Genomic DNA, 21082 nt, shown 5'->3' with positions numbered 1-21082 from the left:
TTTTTAGGAATTACCATGCAGCAGCTGCACCATTTTACATTCCCACCAGCAATGCACAAGGGTTCCAGCTTCTCCATCTTCTTGCCAACATTTGCTATTTTTCGGTTTTGTTTTGTTTAATGATAGTCATCCTAGTGAATGTTAAGTGTTTATCTTTTTATTATTGGATTGTAAGAGTTCTTTATATATTCTAGATACAGTTCTTTTATCAGATAAATGATTCACAAATATTTTCTCCTATTCTTTGGGTTGTCCTTTCACTTTCTTGATGGTGTCATTTGAAGAACAAAAGTTTTTAATTTTGATGAAGTTTGATTTATCTATTCTTAATTCTGTTGCTCATACTTTTGGTGTCATATCTAAGAGTCCATTACCAAATCCAAAGTCATGAAGATTTACACCTATGTTTTCTTGTGAGAGTTTTATATTTTTAGCTCTTACATTTAGGTCTTTGGTCCATTTCAAGTTAATTTTTGTACACAGTGTGAGTTAAGAGTCCAAAGTCATTCCTTTACGTGTGAATATCTAGTTGTCTCAGCAGTTTGTTGAAAAGATTATTCTGTCTCCCATTGAATTATCTTGGCACCCTTGTCAAAAATCAATTGACCATAAATGTGAACATTTATTTCTGGACTCTCAATTCTATTCCATTGATATATATATATCTGTCCTTATTCCAGTGCCACACTGTCTTGATTACTGTAACTTTATAATAAGTTTTGAAATTGGGAAGTGTGAGTCCTCTAACTTTCTTCCTCTTTTTCAAGAATTTTTTGACTATTCTGGGTCCTTTGAATTTCTATATGAATTTTAGAATCAGCTTGTCAATTTCTACAAAGAAGACAGCTGGAATTTTGGTGGGTATTACCTTATATCCATAGATCAGTTTGGGGAGTGTTGCCATCTTAACAGTGTCAAGCCTTCTAACTCATAAACATGGGATATCTTTCCAGTTTTTAGATCTTCTTTAATTTCTTTCAATAATATTTTGTAGTTTTCAGAGTGTAAGTTTTGTACTTTTGATAAACTTACTCCTAAGTATTTTATTCTTTTTGATGCTGTTATAAGTGAAATTGCTTTTTTATTTCATTTTCAGTTTGTTTATTGCTCCCGTATAGAAATACAATTGATTTTTGTATATTGATTTTTTATCCTCCAACCTGGCTGAACTCACTTATTAGTTCTATTGGTTTTTAGTGGATTTCTTGGGATTTTCTATGTGCAAATCATATCATCTGCAAAAAGAGATTGTTTACATCTTCCTTTCTAATTTGGATGTATCATATTTCTTTTCCTTGCCTAATTGTTCTAACTCTAACTTCTAATGTTGAAAAGAAGTGGTGAGTATAGACATCCTTGACTTGTTCCTAGTTATAGGGGGAAGGCATTCAGTTTTTCACCAATAAGTATGATGTTGTCCGTGGATTTTTTATAGTTCTTAAGGACTGCCTCTCCTCCCATGCTAAATCTCTCAGCTTCTACTCTGGAGATTGGGGTGGGGACTGTGACCTGTTTGAGTGATGCCCCTGTTTTATGAGCAGGGCACTGGAACAGGCTGGTAGCCTCTGGTCTTCTTGGCTTGCCAGTTTGGGAGCTCTGCCCTACAAGCTAACTGGTCAAGGGCCTTCAGGGCTGCAGTATTTTTGACCTGCTGTATGTGGGTAAATGCTCCTTTCTATGATTGGGGCCTGGGTGGAGAAAGGGAGCCCTCTGTCTCTTGGCCTCAATCACCAGGAATTTAGCTTCTGCCACTAGAGGTAGGGGTGGTTGAGAAATGCTGGAGACCTGCCCCTGTGTTGTTTTATTTTGTTGCTTTGGGTTTTGTCACTTAGAATTCCTTTTATTTTTATGTAGTCAAATTTATCAATCTTTTCTTTCTTTTTTTTTTTTTGAGGAAGATTAGCCCTGAGCTAACATCCACCACCAATCCTCCTCTTTTTTTACTGAGGAAGATTGGCCCTGAGCTAACATCTGTACCCATCTTCCTCTACTTTATATGTGGGGCGCCTGCCACAGCATGGCTTGATAAGTGGTGCCTAGGTCCGTGCCCAGGATCCAAACCAGTGAGCCCTGGGCCACCAAAGTGGAGGGCACGAACTTAACTGCTACGCCACCAGGCTGGCCCCCTTATCAATCTTTTCTTTTCTTTTCTTTTCTTTTTTTGAGGAAGATTAGCCCTGAGCTAACATCTGCCGCCAATCCTCCTTTCTTTGCTGAGGAAGGCCGGCCCTGAGCTAACATCTGTGCTCATCTTCCTTTACTTTATATGTGGGATGCCTGCCACAGCATGGCTTGTCAAGCAGTGCCATGTCTGCACCCAGGATTTGAACCGGCAAACCCCAAGCCACCAAAGTGGAACGTGCGCACTTAACTGCTGCGCCACTGGGCCGGCCCCTCAATCTTTTCTTATATGACTTATAGGTTTGCGTCATACTTAAAGGGCATCTCCCCTCTCTGCTTTAAGTTAAAAAGAAAAAAATTTCCACCATTCCTCCTCGTAGCATTATGGTTAGTTATGGTTTCATTTTTATATTAATTTTTTTTATCCATATGGAATTTATTTTGGTGTATTTTGGTGTAAGATGTATCTATGAATCCAACTTATTTATTTCTAGATAGTTACTTATTTGTCCTCAAGGATAGGAATGTTTTCTTCATTTCTGTATCTCCAGTGCCTAACAGTTCCTTACCCATTATAGGTTGTCTGTAAATGTTTGAACGAACAATATGGATACTCTACTTCTCTTATCATATTTGGTACCTACCTTACTATGGTGGATAAACCCTAAAATGACCCCCAATTTGTCACACACGGTATAATCTCCTCCTCTGTAACTTGCTTCTAATCCACAGAATATGGCAAAGGTGATGGTATATCACTCTCATGATTATATTAGGTTATATAAGACTCTATCTCAGCAAACTGGAATGAGAGAAACCCTCCTGCTAGTCTTGAAGGAGCAAATGGCTATGCAATAAACTGCCTAGGGAGAGGGCCATGTGGCAGGGAACTACCGGTGGCCTCTAGGATCTGTGAGTCTCAACCCTACAACCACAAGAAACTGAATTCTGCCGGCAACCTGTGAGCTTGGAAGAGCATCCTGAGCTCCAGATGAGACCCCAGCCCTTACCTATACCTTTATTTCAGCTGGTGGGATCCCAAGCAGAGGACCTAGCTAATCTGTCCTGGGACTCCTGACCCAGAGAAACTATGAGATAATAAATGGCATTGTTTTAAGCTGCTAAATTTGTGGTAATTTGTTACACAGCAATAGAAAACTAATACACTTACATTGTTGACTCATTTAGAGCTTGTTATTAATGAATACTTCCAGGTTTTCTTTATATAATTTTAGGTCAGTTCACTTCATCTTCTTTTGAGTTCAGGTTTTTAAACTGAATACATGACTTTTTAAATATTTATTACCATTAAATCCCACCTTCTTGATTTGGAATCAGTGTCCCAGCATGTAGATTATTTGACAGGTTTCATCTTCTCTTCTGCAAGTTCTTCCCGGATGGCTTTTTCCTACCCTTTTCCCCTAATACACTGTGAGTGGTTCTTTCTTTTGAGATCTAATAGCACTTATTACAGCATATTGTAATTATCTGCTTACATGCTCATCTTCCTCACTAGAGAGTGAACTACTTGAAGACAGGGACCTTGACGTTTCACATCTTAGAGCAATGCCTGACATATAATAGAAGCTCAATAATTCTTTTTGTTGTATGAATAAAGTGAAAGAAGATGTGATCAATAACAGAAAATGTTTCAGAGGACTTAAGCAGAATATGTCTAAGGAAAATATAACTTGCGGTCTCCATGAAAAATCCAAGCCCCCTCTAAGGTGAGTTCTGCCTATATTTTCTCACTTAGGGGTAGAGTTGTGAACATAGGCCTCCCTGTGCCCATTGCAGCTGTTGGGGAAGTGGGAGAATTCCCATCCCCTCACCCCGCCCTTTACCTTAAGCTTCTTATGGCCGGTCAAATAATTAAAAAGGCAGGTTAGCAGATGAAAATCAAAGTTTAATAACATGTATACGTGGGAGAAACTCAGGAAAGACTGAGTAATTCAGCCTCCTGGCTGAGGCTGCCTGTTTAAATGTCTTAGGCTACAGATAAGGAGGATGTTGGGGGTAGTGATTTGGGATTTCAGAGAGGAGGAAGGCAATTTACATGGAGATAGAAATGCAAATGTTTGTTAAACAGGTTTTGCTGGGCCAAAAAATGGGTTTGTTGGTGTCTTTCTGTCACGCCTATTTTACATTACACTATAGCTATCATATGGTATAAGCTCCTTCCTGGGACAGGCCTTCTCTGTTAAATTCTTTTAGGCAGTTTAGGGGGAAGGTCGAATGTTCTTCCTGAGTCTTCTGAGCCTTTATTGTCTTCAGCTCGAAATAATCTGCATACCAGAGTGGCACATCTTGGGGCGGCCTGCCCCGAACCCCATCACAGTTTATGGTGGCCCCTTCCCTGACCTCGCTGTGCTTGACAGGCACACATACTTCAAGACTATGATTCTGCACCCAATTACAATGTGTTTTCCCCCACACCACCAAGAAATTCTCGGACACCGGCTGGTTATCCTACAATTCAACACAAATCTGACAGTATCTACCTGGAGATAGCATCAGATCCTAGAGGCTCAGTCCTACAAGGCTGCCCCCCTCCAACCACTTCAGACACCAATTCCAAATCCAGGTTGTCACCTATGCTTCTGATCTACCAGCTATAGATTGGAGATTCCAACGACCCCCACCTTGGGTTCAATTAATTTGATAGAGTGGCTCACAGAACTCAGAAAAACATTTTACTTACTAGATTACCAGTTTATTATAAAAGGATGTAACAGGACAACCAGATGGAAGACATGCGTAGGGCAAAGTACAGGGGAAGGGCGTGGAGCTTCCATGCCCTCAGAGGGCCCACTCTCCCAGCATCTCCACATGTTCATCAACCCGGAAGCTCTCCCAACCCCTGTCCTTTTGGGGTTTTTTGGAGGCTTCATTACATAGGCAGGATGGATTAAATCTTTGGCCATTGGTGATTGATTCGCCCTCCAGTCCCTTCCCCTCCTCGGAGGTTGGGGGGATGGGACTGAAAGTTCCAACCCTCTAATCATGTGGTTGGTTCTCCTGGCAACCAGCCCGAAACCCTAGGTGCAGTCAAAAAGCCCTCATTAACATAACAAAAGGCACCTTGATTGCTCCTTCACTTAGGAAATTCCAAGGGTTTTTGGAGCTCTGTGCCAGAAACAGGGTGAAGACCAAATAGATATTTCTTATTATAAATCACAATATCACAAAGACCTCTCATCGCAGAAACGAATGGAGCCTGAGTACCTGAGTCACAAGTGGGAAAGGCTAAATACACTTCACAGGGTAGGGAATTGTTGCCAACTCCTCCTCTTCCTCAAATCTATACCTGTGTTTATTTCCTACTTTATGGTAGTGAACCCTCAAGAGTTGAGAACAAAATCAAGAAACGTCACCCTCTGAGCATAGTGTATTACATATTAGGCAAGGACATTTCCCAAGTTTTTATCCAGGAAACCTGAATATTTTTCCTAATCTAAGGAGGAGCCCAGAGTAATTCTCAGATCTAATGGGGGAGACCAAGGCTGATCCTCACATCTGGAATGGAACCAATGGAAAGAAAGCGAATTCACTTAATCATATTATAATCTGTTTGAGGTTACCAGAAAGTTGATGTTCCATGAGAGGAATAGAAATAATGGAACCGAAAGTGAGAATTTGCGAGTGCATCGCTAGGCTTGACCTTGAGAGTAGACGGAGGAATTAATCTAATTATTCTTATTTCTGAAAACTATATGTAAGAATATTCGATTTACTATTTGTTGAAACATTGTTTATAATAGTGAAAATTTGAGAACAACATAAAATTACCATAATAGTTATTTTAGGATACTTTAAGAGGATATTACGGTAGATGTTGAAGAATGTTGAATGGCAAGTCTAATAGTTTGCTCAGGCTGCCATAACAAAATACCACAGACTGGGCAGCTTGAACAATAGAAATTTATTTTCTCACAGTTCTGGAGGCTAAAAGTCTAAAATCAAGTGTTGGCAAGTTTGATTTCTTCTGAGGCCTCTCTCCTCAGCTTGCAGATGGCTGCTTTCTCGCTGTGTTCTCACATGATCTTTTTTCATGTGCGCCATCCCTGGTGTCTCTGTGGGTCCAAATTTTTTCTTATAAGGACCCCAGTCAGATTGGAATAAGGCACACCACAATGGCCTTATGTTAACTTCCTCGCCTCTTTAAAGGCCCTGTCTCCAAATACAGTCACATTCTGAGGTGCTGGGGGTTAGGGCTTCAACACATGAATTTGGGAGGAACACAGTTCAGTTCATACAAGGGAAGATTTTTACAATATGAGTAAAAATAGGATATAATATTTAGTGTGACCCTAATTGCGTAAACACATACAGAAAAACCCTGGAAGGCAATACTCAAAAATCTTAGCAATGGTTTCTTAGAGTTTGGGAGTTATGAATAATTTTAAGACTTTTTCTTCTTTATGCATTTCTATATTTTCTAAATTTTCTACAATGAACATGTATTCTATAATGAGAAAAATGCAATAAGAGTTACATTTTAAAAATTTTCTCCTTTTTCCCCTAATTCTGTGACTAACTCAATTTGTCTGTTGGTTGTGATACTGTGGTGGCTTCATGTTGCTGTGATGTTGAAAGCAATGCCGCCAGCTTTTCAGATACCAGGAGGGTCACCCATGGTGGACAGGTTTCAGCAGAACTTCCAGACTAGACAGACTAGGAAGAAGGGCCTGGCACTCACATCCGAATATATTGTCCATGAAAACCCTGTGAATAGTAGCAGAGCATTGTCTGATATAGCGCCGGAGGGTGAGAGCATGGCGCAAAAAGACCGGCAGGCTTCTGCTCTGCTGTACACAGGCTCGCCAGGAGTCGGAATCGACTGGACGGCACTAACAACAAAAATCAACTTACCTTTAAGATCAGAAGGCAAGGAGAGGGGCTGGCCCCGTGGCTGAGTGGTTAAGTTCCCATGCTCTGCTTCCACGGCCCAGGGTTTGCCAGTTTGATCCTGGGCACCGACTTAGCACTGCTCATCAAGCCCTGCTGAGGTGGCGTCCCACACAAAGGAACTAGGAGAACCTACAGCTAGGGTGGTGGTGGACGGTTTGGGGAGGAAAAAAGAGGAAGATTGGCAACAGATGTTAGCTCATTGCCAACTTTCCTCACCAAAAACAAAAAAAAGCATACCTAAAAAATAAAGAAATACCATACTTTAAAAAAAGAGAAGATAAGGAGAGATAAATATGGCAGAATAATTGATGTTAATTGTTAAATTATAAGTGGTATTTTGTTATAAGTTAAGCACTAGTGAGGTTGATTATGTTGATTAGATCTCCTTTGAGTAAAATGATTAAAAATGACTTGTTTTTATGTGTAAAGGGGGCTAAAAGGTACAAATTTACAGTTATAAAATGAGTCATGAAGATTGTAATGTACAGCATAGTGACTATAGTTAATAATACTATTTTGCATATTTGAAAGTAGCTAGGAGAGTGGATCTTGAAAATCGTCATGAGAAGAAAATAAATTTTGTAACAATGTATGGTGATGGATGTTAACTGGACTTATTTTGGTGATCATTTTGCAATATATACAAATATCAAGGGGCCTGGGTTTCACTGGTTTGGATCCTGTGCACGGACATGGCACCGCTCGTCAGGCCATGCTGGGGCAGCATCCCACATAGCACAACCACAAGGACCTACAACTAGAATATACAACTATGTACTGGGGGGCTTTGGAGAGAAGAATGAAAAAAAAATATATATATACAAATATCAAATCATTATATTGTACACCTGAAACTAATGTAATATTATGTCAATTATACCTCGATTGAAAAGAAAATGACTTGTTTTTTAACCTGAAAACCTGGGGATTAGATTCTAGACTGTGATAACACCACCATTCACTATCCCACAATGAAGCCCTTTTAGAACCTATCTGGCCCCTCCTTTGATGTCCAACTGTAAGTTCCCATCCTGAGAAGATGTCTAAAGCACCCGTATCACGCACTTTAGACTGCTGTTTTCCTCTTCCCGTGGGACTGGAATGTAAGAGACGTAAAGCAGGAATCTTGTGTTGCTATGGTCTGCGAGGTTCACCCTACTATGACATTGTCTCTCTATATGAGCACACAGCTACCAAGTGACTGTTTCCAGATACCTTTATAATCACCTCCATTTCTTACACATTAGTATATTTGTGCCTCTTATTGCTGTCTTTTTAGGGGCTCTTTCTTCCCACACAGCTTTCAGCTCTGAAACTTGTGTACTTCTACTCTTTCTTAGAGGAAGCTGGTTCCTCCAACTCTACCACCCACCCTTGGGTGCGTTTTCTCTTATCTAGTTTTCAAAGGTCCTTGGATCATACTGGCTCCCCTCCATGAGGCAAACTTGCAAAATCTTTGAGGAGATATAATCTAGATGAAGGGCAACATGGTTTTCATTAGAGGGTTAGCATTCCTAATATTAAGAGTTTATTAAAAGGCTAATAAGTAGACATATAGATGAGAAACTAGTGGATAGAATCTAACTGAACTTCTAAAAACTTTTTGAGAAGCTTTTATATCAAAGGTAATTAAAAGGAAATATCCTTTTTTTTCCTCATAAAGACCAGCAACTTAGCAAGATATCAGATGCTGGGGTTAGAAGAGGAATAAAATGATCTCTACATTTGGGAAGGCCTGGCTAGTCAAGGAAACAAAAAATATGGACACAATTATTCTTTTATATAAGAGGGGCTGTGTTAGATATATAAACAAGGGGCCGGCCCTGTGGCGCAGTGGTTAAGTTTGCACGTTCCACTTCTCGGCGGCCCGGGGTTCGCTGGTTCAGATCCCGGGTGTAGACGTGGCACCGCTTGGCGCACCATGCTGTGGTAGGTGTCCCACGTATAAAGTAGAGGAGGATGGGCATGGATGTTAGCTCAGGGCCAGTCTTCCTCAGCAAAAACAGGAGGATTGGCAGTAGTTAGCTGAGGGCTAATCTTCCTCAAAAAAAAAAAAAAAGATATTTAAACAGAAGAACAAGAGATTAACACTACCTGAGGAACAGGAGGAATGGCTTCACCAAAGTGATATTTGAGATGGGACTTTGTAGTAGACATTAAGGTTTTAAGGAGTCAATACATAATGCCCTCCTTTTCCCCTTCATAGTTTCTAACCAATTGAGAAATAAGGCACAGGAGAAAAATAAATGGAGATCAAAATGTTAGCATTCTTACTGATGAAACTGTTGGGTAGACATGGCTTTAGATCTGTGACCAAGTGGGCCTTTTAAACACTCTGCCCTCAATGAGAGACTTACTCACCTAGTTGGGCAACCTAGGCCACCCTCACAGAGGACAAATCAGAATGCATCCTCTCTGCAGGCAGGATGGCTTCAAAAGTGGGAATCCAGGAAGAGCTGAGCCACACATACCCGGTACCTTCTCTCAAAGTCATTAGTTAGGTTAGTCAATTTTCTTCCTAGATAGGAGTAGTGAGAAGGCAGAAAGAGAAAAGAGGTTCACTCTGTAACAGCAGACATCTATCTGCCTGCTCTGACCTGTGGAGACCTGCCCCCTCTGTCACATACAGTTCTCTTAGGACTGTGCATAAGAGTTCCACTCTACCCCTGAGTGCAGAGGTGGGCACATGACCCAGGCTTGACCACTCATGGTACCCTATAACCCTGGGGTGGGTACAGGTCTCAGGAAGGGCCAGCCAGAGTCATCATATGAGATTGATATATGGACAAAGACACTGGGGTCTTGAGAGTCTTTCTTGGATCACAAGTTGTGAGGATATACCGTGTATATACACGTATCACAAGCTGCTGCATGGAGAGAACTTGTGGAAGGAGATAAGCAGAGAGAAACAGGGAAGAGAGAGAGGAGGCCCTGAGAACCTTGTTTGAACCCTGCTCCTAAAGGGAGATCTTTCGCTGCACTTCCCAATTATATTAGCCAATATAGTCCCTTTTTTTTTTTGGCTGATACTAGTTTGAGTTGGATTTCTGTCACTTGTAATAAAAAACATAGGCCTGTGTAATACAGTCTTGAAACATGAGTAGACATTTTTAAGCTAAGAAGGGAGGGGCATTTCGGATGAGAGACACAGCATGGGCAAAAGCCTAGAGGTTTGAAATGTTCAGTTGTGCCTAACATAATGCCAAACAAATGAGAGAAATAAAAATGAAAGAAAACATCTTATGTGAAACAATGTTGTAAACATCTATTCCTAAGAAAAGAATTTTAAAAAATAGAAATAAAAGGACATTTTCTTAATGTGATAAGGAGGATCCGAAACCAACAGTCACCATACTTACTCCCTTTTAAATTGAAAATAAAATAAGGATGCCTGTTATTGCCGTTATTATTTAATATTGTCTTGGGTGTTCTGGCTAGTGCAATAAGATTTGAAACAGAAGTAAGAGGACTCAATATTTGAAAAGAAGAAACAAAAATATTACTTGCAGATGATGTGGTTGTATGCCTCAGTATTCCCCAGATAAGAGAAATATACCAAAATCAGTAGCAATCTTTTTTTTTTTAAATTGGCACCTGAGCTAACAACTGTTGCCAATCTTCTTCTTTCTTTTTTTCCTGCTTTTTTTTCTCCCCAAATCTCCCCAGTACATAGTTGTATGTTTTCAGTTGTGGGTCCTTCTAGTTGTGGCATGTGGGACGCCGCCTCAACATGGCCTAATGAGCGGTCCCATGTCGGCACCCAGGATCCAAACGGGCGAAACCCGGGCTGCAGAAGCGGAGCGCGCCAACTGAATCACTCCGCCACGGGCAGGCCCCAGTAGCAATCTTGTACACTATAAGTAACCAGTTAGAAAATATAGTAAAAGAGATCCTATGCATGATTGTAAGAAATATATACATAATATTTTTAAATGAACTCAATGAGAGATATGTATGACCTAAGAAAAACTATAAAACTTAACTGAGAAATATAAAATGACTTTAATAAAGAGACATCTTTTGTTTCTCGGTAGAAAAACTATATACAAGAATATTAGTTCTCTTAAAATGAATTTATGAATTTATTGTGATTCCATTTAGAACCTCAACAAAATTTTTCTTGAAACTCAATACAGTCAGTTCTGCTGTAAGCAACATATGCATTTCTAAAAATCAACCAGCTATGCAAAATTGTGCAATAAAAGCCACATGGCTTATGGGTAAGATGGGGTTAGAGGCACAACACTAAAAATCTTTGTCAGTGACACAAAAAGTTAGGAAGTTAATAAAATGGTATCACAGTTTTACACGTTAAATGATAATGAATACCACAATAAATAAGGCTCTTTACCTGGAAAAAGACCTAAAATTTGCTTGTGGAAGTGGGCATGGAATGGTTTTAGCTTGTGAATTATTGTGAAGTGGTGGGAAGAGAGCTATCTGAAGTTTGAGGGAAAGTCGTAACACCAGATGTGGATGGGTGTGAGTCATAACACGTGGTGAACTGATGTAGCTGGTAGATGTCTGCAGTGTATGCATGTGTTTATTACGTGTGGTCCTGCCCAACTTGGTTTATCTGGGTGCAGTTTTCTGCGTTCATTTACCTTTTCCCACAGATGAAATGGCACATAACCAAAGGTGAAGTTCACATTCTGCTCAAATTGTTGCCTGATATATCAATCACTTTGAAACAAATTCTCATTTTCAAAACAAGCATTCTAGCAGAAATGATTGTAAAATGACTATTTCATTTTGAAAAATAAACTGCTTGGAGTACTTTGTAAAAGGAGCAAGTCTTGCCTTAACAAATGTTAAAATACGGTAAAGCACCTATTATTTAAAATGTTGTGCTGGGAAAAGAAACTAGAAACCACATAAATGTGCACAAATAGGGAACTGGTTAAATGAATTATGAGCCATCCATTCTGTGGAACACTAGACAGCCATTTACAAGAGTGAGGGGCATCCACGAGTACTGATCTGGAAAGCAGTCCAAAATATATATTTAAGGAAAAAAGGTAAAGAGCCAAAGAATATGTATAGTAGGATCATATTTGTATTTTTACAAGGATGTATGTGTTTATGTTATGCATATATTTTCTTGTATAGGCACGGAATCTGGAAGAAAGCAAAAGAAACTGTTAACAGTGGGGATATCGCACTGAGTGGGAGTGGATTTTTACTTTCTTTCTCTTTCTTTCCTTCTCTCTCTCATGAACATGTTTTGCTTTTGTAATTTTTAAATTAAAAATTAAATTTAGTGTGCTGTCATAAAAGTAGACATAGATCAATGGAAAAATAGAAAATCCAGAACTATATGCTAGTATATTTAAGAATTTACTATATGATAAAGTAGGTATCATCAAACAGTCAAGAAAAGAATGACTAATGAATTGTATTAGGCTGATTTGTATTTTGACAAAAATCCAAAATATTTATAATTATATTTATTTATATTTAAATTATTATTTATTCAAATTATTTATATATATAATATATATATATCACATTTCATACACCTAAGTAAGTTCCACATGGATTACAGAGTTAAGTAGAAAAAGTGATATCATCTATAAAAGGGTGATCATTTTTAAACTTTTAATTTTTAAAAAATTCAAACCTATGGATAATTTGAGTAGTGTAATTAATACCCATCTACTTTTCACCTAGATTCACCAATTGTCAGCATTTACCACATTTGCTTTCTCTCTCTCTCCCTCTACACACACTCTCATGTGCATGCATGTGCAACACACATATGTACATTATTTTTGCTGAACCATTTGTGGGTTCATGATTCTTCATCCCTAGATACTCAGCATGTATCTCCTAAGAACAAGGACATTCTCTTACCTAACCTCAATACCATTATCATACACAAGAAATTAATATTGATACAATATCATCACCTGACACACAGTCCACATTCAAATTTCCCCAATAGTCCCAATAACGTCCTTTTTAGCTACTTTTTAAAAAAGTTTCAATCAAAGTTCCAACTGAGAAATATGCACTTTATAATGTTATGTCTCTTTAGCCTCCTTTAATCTAAAATTGTCCCCCTACCTTTTCTTTCTTTTGTCTTTCAAGACATTTGCAGAGTTCTACCTAGTTGTCTTTTGTCTTGTAGAATGTCTCATGAGCTGGATTTGTCTGATTATTACCTCATGACTAGATTCAAGTTAAAAATTTTTGGCAAACATTTGTCATGGATGGGGCTGGTCCTATGGTGTAGTGGTTAAGTTTGGCACACACTGCTTTGGTGGCCTGGGTTTGTGGGTTTGGATCCTGGGTGCAGACCCACACCACCTGTGAGTCATGCTGTGGCAGTGACCCACATACAAAATAGAGGAAGATTGGCACAGATGTTAGCTCAGGGTTAATCTTCCTCAAGCAAAAAAGAGGAAGATTGGCAACAGATGTTAGCTCAGGGCCAATCTTCCTCACCAAAAAAGAAAAAGGGGGTCACGGATGATACATACTGCTTATTACATCACATCTAGAGGCGCGTAATGTCAATTTGTCCCATTATTTGTGATGCTAAGTTTGATCATTTGGTTAAGGTGGTTCCCCCCAGATCTCTTCACTGTAAAGGTTCTGTTGTAGGCAGAATTTTGGACCCCATGACCTTCTCTCCCCGTGAATGTGTTATATTACATGACAAAAAGGACTTTGCAGATATGATTAAGGTTACCAATCCTTAAAATAGGGAGATTGTCTTGGGTTATCTCAGTGAGCCCAATGTAATTACATGAGTCCTTAAAAGTAGAAGAGGGTAAGTCAGAGAGAGTCAAAGCAGGAGAAGGATTTGATGTACTGTGGCTTGGAGGTGGAGAAGACCACATGTTAAGGAAACGGAGACCTCAGTCCTACAACTGCATGGAACTAAATTCTGCCAACAACTTGAATGAGCTTGGAAGTGGCTTCTTTCCCAGAGCATCCAGAAAGGAATGCAGATACTTTGATTTTATCCCTGTGAGACCCTGAGCAAAGAATCCAGCCATGCAGCATTGGACTTCTGGCCTATATAAAGTATGGAACAATAAATTTGTGTTGTTTTAAGCCAATAAGTTTGTAGTAATTTGTTATGGCAGAAATACAAAACTAATACAGGTACCTTTCCATTTGGAATTAATGTGTAATCTGTGGGGTGGTATGTTGAGATCATGTGAATATTCTGTTTCCCAACACTCAAGCATCATCTATTGATTATCCTTGTCTAAATCAGTTATTACTTTGGTGAGTGCAAATGGTGATTTTCTAATTCTAGAATTTCTTGTAGATTTATTAGCTGGTCTTCTTCTATTAAGAACAGCTTCCCTCCACCTTTTTTTTTGTGAGGAAGATTGGCCCTGAGCTAACATCTGTTGCCAATCTTCCTCTTTTTGCTTGAGGAAGATTATCGCTGAACTAACATCTGTGCCAACCTTCCTCCATTTTATGTGGGATGCTGCCACAGTGTGGCTTGACAAGTGGTGCTAGGTCTGTGCCAGGGACGTGAACCTGTGAACCCTGCACTGCTGAAGTGGAGCATGCAGACTTAACCACTACAGCACTGAGGCCAGCCCCAATCCCTCTACCTTTTTAAAGTATCACCGTGAACTCAAGATTCTTTTAAAATTCAGTGTATTATACAATACTATTAATATTCTTTGAAATTGATTGACAACTTTGAACATGAAATTTCAAAAATTGAATATATTCATATTCTATGACTCAGCAGGTCTACTGCTAGGTTTATACCCAACAGGAATATACATATGTGTTCAGCAAATAATATGTACTAGAATGTTCACAGCAGCACTATTTGTAGTAGCTAAAACCTGGAAACTAACCAAAAATCTATCAACAAGGTCGAAGGAATAAATTGTGATATATTCCCACAAAGGAATACTGTACAGCTGAGAATCAATGATCTACAACAACGCACAACAATATGGATGAATCTCAAGAAGTTAATGTTGAGTGAACTTCCCCAATCATCATACTTGATGGTGAAAAACTGAATGCTTTCCCCTATGATCAGGAACAAGACAAGGATGTCTACTCTCACCACTTCTATTCAACATTTTACTGGAAGTTTGAACTAGAGCAATTAGGCAAGGAAAAGAAATAAAAGGCATGCAGGAGCCGGCCGGTGGCGCAGTGGTTAAGTGCACAGTTCTGCTTCAGCAGCCTGAGGTCCACCGGTTCGGATCCTGGGTGCAGACATGGCACCGCTTGGCAAGCCATGCGGTGGTAGGCGTCCCATATATAAAGCAGAGGAGGATGGGCACGGATGTTAGCTCAGGGCCAGTCTTCCTCAGCAAAAAGAGGAGGATTGGCAGATGTTAGCTCAGGGCTGATCTTCCTCAAAAAAAAAAAAAAAAACGCATCCAGATTGGAAAGCAAGAAGTAAAACTATCTCTATTTGCACATGACGCGATCTTGTGTATACAAAGTCTTAAGGAATCCATTAAAACACTATTAGAGCTAATAAGTGAGTTCAGCCAGGTTGCAGGGTACAAGATCAATATACAAATATCAATTATATTTTTTATAGGAGCAATGAACAAACCAAAAATGAAATTAAGAAAACAATTCCATTTATAACATCATCAAAAAGAATAATATACTTAGGAAAAATTTATCAAAAGAAGTACAATATTTACACTCTGAAAACTACAAAACATTGTTGACAAAAGTTAGAGAAGACCTTAAAAAGTGGAAAGACATCTCATTTTCACAGATCAAAAGACGTGATATTATTAAGATGGCAATACTCCCCAAATTGATCTATGGTTTTAAGGAAATAACCATCAAAATTCCAACTGTCTTTGCAGAGATTGGCAAGCTGATCCTAAATTTCATATGGAGGTTCAAGAGACCTAAAATAGTCAAAACAGTCTTGAAAAAAGAAGAATAAAGTTAGAGGACTCACATTTCCCAATTTCAAAACTTACTACAAATCTACAGTAATCAAGACAGTGTGGCACTGGAATAAGGACAGACATATATATCAATGGAATAGAATTGAGAGTCCAGAAATAAACCGTCACATTTGTGGTCAATTGATTTTTGACAAGGGTGCCAAGACAATTCAGTGGGGGAAAGAATAGTCTTTTCAATAAATAGTATTGGGATACAATACCCATATGCAAAAGAATGGATTTAGACCCCTACCTCACACATTGTAGCACAAAAGTTAACTTGAAATAAATCAAAGACCTAAATATAAGAGATAAAAACCACAAAACTCTTAGAGGGAAACATAGGTGTAAATCTTTGTGAGCATGGATTGGGCAACGATTTCTTACATATGACACAAAGCGGAAGGAATCAAAGAAAAAATAGATAAATTAGACTTCATCAAAATTAAAAACTTTTGTGCATCAAAAGATACTATGAAGCTAGTGAAAAAACAGCCCACGGGATGGACAAAAATATTAACAAATCTTATGTCTGATAAGGTCTAATGTCTAGAATATAAAGAACTCTTTTTTTTATTATTGAGTTCAGAATAGTTTACATCAATGTGAGATTTCAGTTGTAAATTATTTCTTGACTGTCACCATGTGAGTGCTTCCCTTCAACCCCTGTGCCCATCCCCCACACCCTTCCCCTGAACTGTTTTCTTTGTCCCTGTGTTTGTTTATATTCCAAATATGAGTGAAATCATCTCGTGTTTGTCCTTCTCAGTCTGGCTTATTTTGCTTAGCATAATTCCCTCTAGGTCCTTCCAAGTTATTGCAAATGGGATGAATTTGTCTTTTTTCTGGCTGAATAGTATTCCATTGTATATATATACCACATCTTCTTTATCCAATCATCAATTGATGGGGACTTGGGTTGCTTCCATGTCTTGGCTATTGTGCATAGTGCTGCAATGAACATAGGGGTACATATGTTACTTTGGATTGTTGATTTCAAGTTCTTTGGGTAGATACCCAGTAGTGGGATAGCTGAGTCATATGGTAGTTCTATTTTTAGTTTTTTGAGGAATCTCCATACTATTTTCCATAGTGGCTGCACCAGTTTGCATTCCCACCAGCAGTGTATGAGGGTTCCCTTCTCTCCACACCCTCTCCAACATTTGTTATTTTTAGTCTTAGTGATTATAGCCATTTTTTTTTAAAGATTTTATTTTTTCCTTTTTCTCCCCAAAGCCCCCTGGTGCATAGTTGTATATTCTTCGTTGTGGGTCCTTCTAGTTGTGGCATGTGGGACGCTGTCTCAGTGTGGTTTGATGAGCAGTGCCATGTCCGTGCCCAAGATTCGAACCAACGAAACACTGGGCCGCCTGCTGCGGAGCGCGCGGACTTAACCACTCAGCCACGGGGCCAGCCCCGATTATAGCCATTTTAATAGGTTTAAGGTGGTATCTTAGTGTAGTTTTGATTTGCATTTCCCTGATGATTAGTGATGTTGAACATCTTTTCATGTGTTTATTGGCCATCTGTATATCTTCTTTGTAAAAATGTCTGATGATATCCTCTGTCCATTTTTTGATCAGGCTGTTTGTTATTTTGTAGTTCAATTGTGTGAGTTCCTTATATATTATGGAGATTAACCCCTTGTCGGATATATTATTTGCAAATATTTTCTTCCAATTGGTGAGTTGTCTTTTTGTTTTGATCCTAGTTTCTTTTGCCTTGCAGAAGCTCTTTAGTCCGAGGAACACCCACTTGTTTATGTTTTCTTTTGTTTCCCTTGTCTGAGTAGACATGGTATTCAAAAAGATCCTTTTAAGTTCGCTGTCAAAGAGTGTACTACCGATATCATCTTCCAGTTTTATAGTTTCAGGACGTATCTTCAAGTCTTTGATCCATTTTGAGTTTATTTTTGTGTAAGGCGTGAGATAGTGGTCTACCTTCATTCTTTTGCATGTGGCTGTCCAGTTTTCCCAACACCATTTATTGAAGAGACTATCTTTTCTCCATTGTATGTTCTTGGCACCTTTGTTGAAGATTAGCTGTCCGTGGATGTGTGGTTTTATTTCTGGGCTTTCAGTTCCGTTCCACTGATCTGTCTGCCTGTTTTTTGTACCAGTACCATGCTGTTTTGAGCACTATGGCTTTGTAATACATATTGAAGTCAGGGATTATGATACCTCCAGCTTTGTTCTTTTTTCTCAGGCTTTCCTAGAATATAAAGAGCTCTTAAAACTCAACAATAAAAAGACAACCCAATTAAAAATGAGTAAAAGATTTGAATATATTCTCTCTAAAGAAGCACATGAGAAGTTGCTAATCATCATTAGTCATTAAGGAAATGCAAATCAAAACCACGATAAGATACCACTTCGCACTTACTAGGATGGTTATGATCAAAAAGATGGATTTAACAAGTGTTGGTGAGAATGTGGAGTAATTGAACCCCTTATACACTGCTGGTGGGAATGTAAAGTGGTGCAGCCTTTGTGGAAAACAGTCTGGTAATTCTTCAAAAGGTTACATATAGAGTTACCATATGACCCAGCAATTCCACTCCTAGGTATGTACTCAAAAGAATTTAAAACAGGGGCTGGCCCCGTGGCCGAGTGGTTAAGTTCGCGCGCTCTGCTGCAGGCGGCCCAGTGTTTCGTTGGTTCGAGTCCTGGGCGCGGACATGGCACTGCTCATCAAGCCACGCTGAGGCAGCGTCCCACATGCCACAACTAGAAGGACCCACAACGAAGAAGATACAACTATGTACTGGGGGGCTTTGGGGAGAAAAAGGAAAAAATAAAATCTTTAAAAAAAAAAAAAAGAATTTAAAACATATGTCCACAGAAAAACTTGTACACTAATGTTCATACCAGCATTATTCATAATAGCCAAAAAAAAATTTAGAAACAACCCAAATGGCCATCAGCTGATGAATGAATAAATAAAATGTGGTATTTCCATACAATGGAACATTATTTGGCAATAAAGAGAAAGTACATATGCACGGTACAACATGGATGAGCCTTGAAAACATTATGCTAAATAAAAGAAGCCAGTTCATAAAAGACCACATGTTGTATGATTCTATTTATGTGAAATATCCAGAATAGGCAAATTTGTAGAGACCAAAAGTAGAATTGTGGTTGCCTAGGGCTGGGATGAGGGATTTGGGAGGAAATGGGGAGTAACTGGGAACGGGAACAGGGTTTCTTTTTGGGATGATGAAAATGTTCTAAAATTGATTGTAGTGATGGATGCACAGCTCTGACTATACTAAAAACTACTGAATTGTACACCTTGAAAGGGTGAATTTTCTCTCAATCAACAAAAGATTACATACAGTATGATTCCATTTACATAAAGTAAAGAAAAGTCTAGGCTGTTAGAAGTCAGGACAGAGGTAAGCCTTGTTGGGGGGCTGGTGAGTAGGAACTGGAAGGGAGAGTGAAGGGGATTTCTGGGATACTGATAATGTTTTGTTTCTTGATGTGGGTGCTTTTACATGGATGTGTTCCTTTTGTGAACCTTCATTGAACTGTATGCTTATGATACCAGTGTGCACATTTTTCTGTATTTATCATACCTCAATAAAAGGTTTGAAAATTTAAACTTTGTAAATAAAAGCAACAAACACTGGAAAATATTTGAATCAAATATTACAGAAGAAAGGTTAATATCTACACAAAGAATTCATTCTATTCAGTATAGTTGCAGGATACAAAGTTAACATACAAAAATCAGTAGCATTTCTATACACTAACAATGAATGTTCTGAAAAAGATATAAAGAAATCGATCCCTTTTACAATAGCATCAAAAACAATAAAATACTTAAAGTAAATTTGACTAAGGAGGTGAAAGATCTCTACTCTGAAAACTACAAGACACTGATGAAAGAAATCGAAGAAGACACAAATAAATGGAAAAATAGCCTGTGTTCATGGATTGGAAGAATTAATATTGTTAAAATGTCAATATCACTGAAAGCCATCTATAGATTCATGCAATTCCTACCCAGATTCCAATGGCATTTTTTACTGAAGTAGAAAAAACACTCCTAAAATGTATATGGAACCACAAATGACCCTGAAGAGTTGAAAAGAATCCTGAGAAAGAAGAACAAAGCAGGAGGCATCACACTTCCTCATTTCTAGCTATACTATAAAGCTATAGTCATCATAACAGCATGGTACTCGAATAAAAACAGACAAATAGACCGATGGAATGGAATTGAGAGCCCAGAAATAAACCCAAGCATATATAGTCAACTAATATTTGACAAGACAGTCTTTTCAATAAATGATGCTGGGATAATTGGACATTTGCATGTATAAGAATGAAACTGGACCTATATCTTACACCACTCACAAAAATTAACTCAAAATGGATTAAAGACTTAAATGTGAGACATGAAACTCCTAGAGGAAAACATAGGAATAAAGCTCCCTGACATGAGTCTTGGTAAGCATTTTTTGGATATGACACCTAAAGCACAAGCAACAAAATAAAAAATAAACAAGTTGGACTACATCAAACTACAAAGCTTCAGCACAGCAAAAGAAATCATCAACAAAGGGAAAAGACAATCTACAGAATGGGAAAAATATTTGCAAACTATATATCTGATAGGGTCTTAATATCCAAAATATACAAAGAACTCATATAACTCAATAGCAAAAAAAAAAAAAAACCGATTAAAAAATGAACAAAGAATCTGAATAGACATTTCTCCAAAGAGAATATACAAAAGGCCAACAGCTACATGAAAAAATGCTCAATATCACTGGTCATTAGGGAAATGCAAATTAAAACCACAGTGAGATATCACCTCACACCTGTTCGAATGGCTATCATCAAAAAGACAAGATGCAACAAATGCTGGTGAAGATGTGGAGAAAAAGGCACACTGGTGCACTGTTGGTGGGCATGTACATTGGTGCAGCCACTATGGAAAACAGTATGGAGGATCCTCAAAAGATTAAAAAGGAACTACCACATGATTCATGAATTCCACTTCTGGGAATATATCCAAAGATATGAAAACACTAACTTGAAAAGATATCTGCACCCCCACGTTCATAGTAGCATTGTTTACAGTAGCCAAGATATGGTAACAACCTAAGTGTCCATTGATGGATGAATGGA

At 38.5% G+C, this 21082-nt stretch overlaps 1 long non-coding RNA gene across 1 annotated transcript in view; it reads left to right on the top strand.

Moving 5' to 3' along the window:
• The window catches only part of LOC106828883 (uncharacterized), a 79286-nt gene extending 65073 nt beyond the window's left edge, over window positions 1–14213 (top strand). The window contains exon 5 of the long non-coding RNA XR_011499740.1: window positions 8–14213. This is a non-coding gene — a long non-coding RNA (uncharacterized lncRNA). The remainder of the gene's footprint in view (window positions 1–7) is intronic.
• The last annotated feature ends 6869 nt before the right edge of the window (window positions 14214–21082 follow it).

Source organism: Equus asinus, chromosome X (genome assembly GCF_041296235.1).
Source record: "Equus asinus isolate D_3611 breed Donkey chromosome X, EquAss-T2T_v2, whole genome shotgun sequence".
NCBI classification, from domain to species: Eukaryota; Metazoa; Chordata; class Mammalia; order Perissodactyla; family Equidae; genus Equus; species Equus asinus.
The sequence above is the reverse complement of the archived record's forward strand: the minus strand, read 5'-3'. Positions and strand labels throughout refer to the sequence as shown.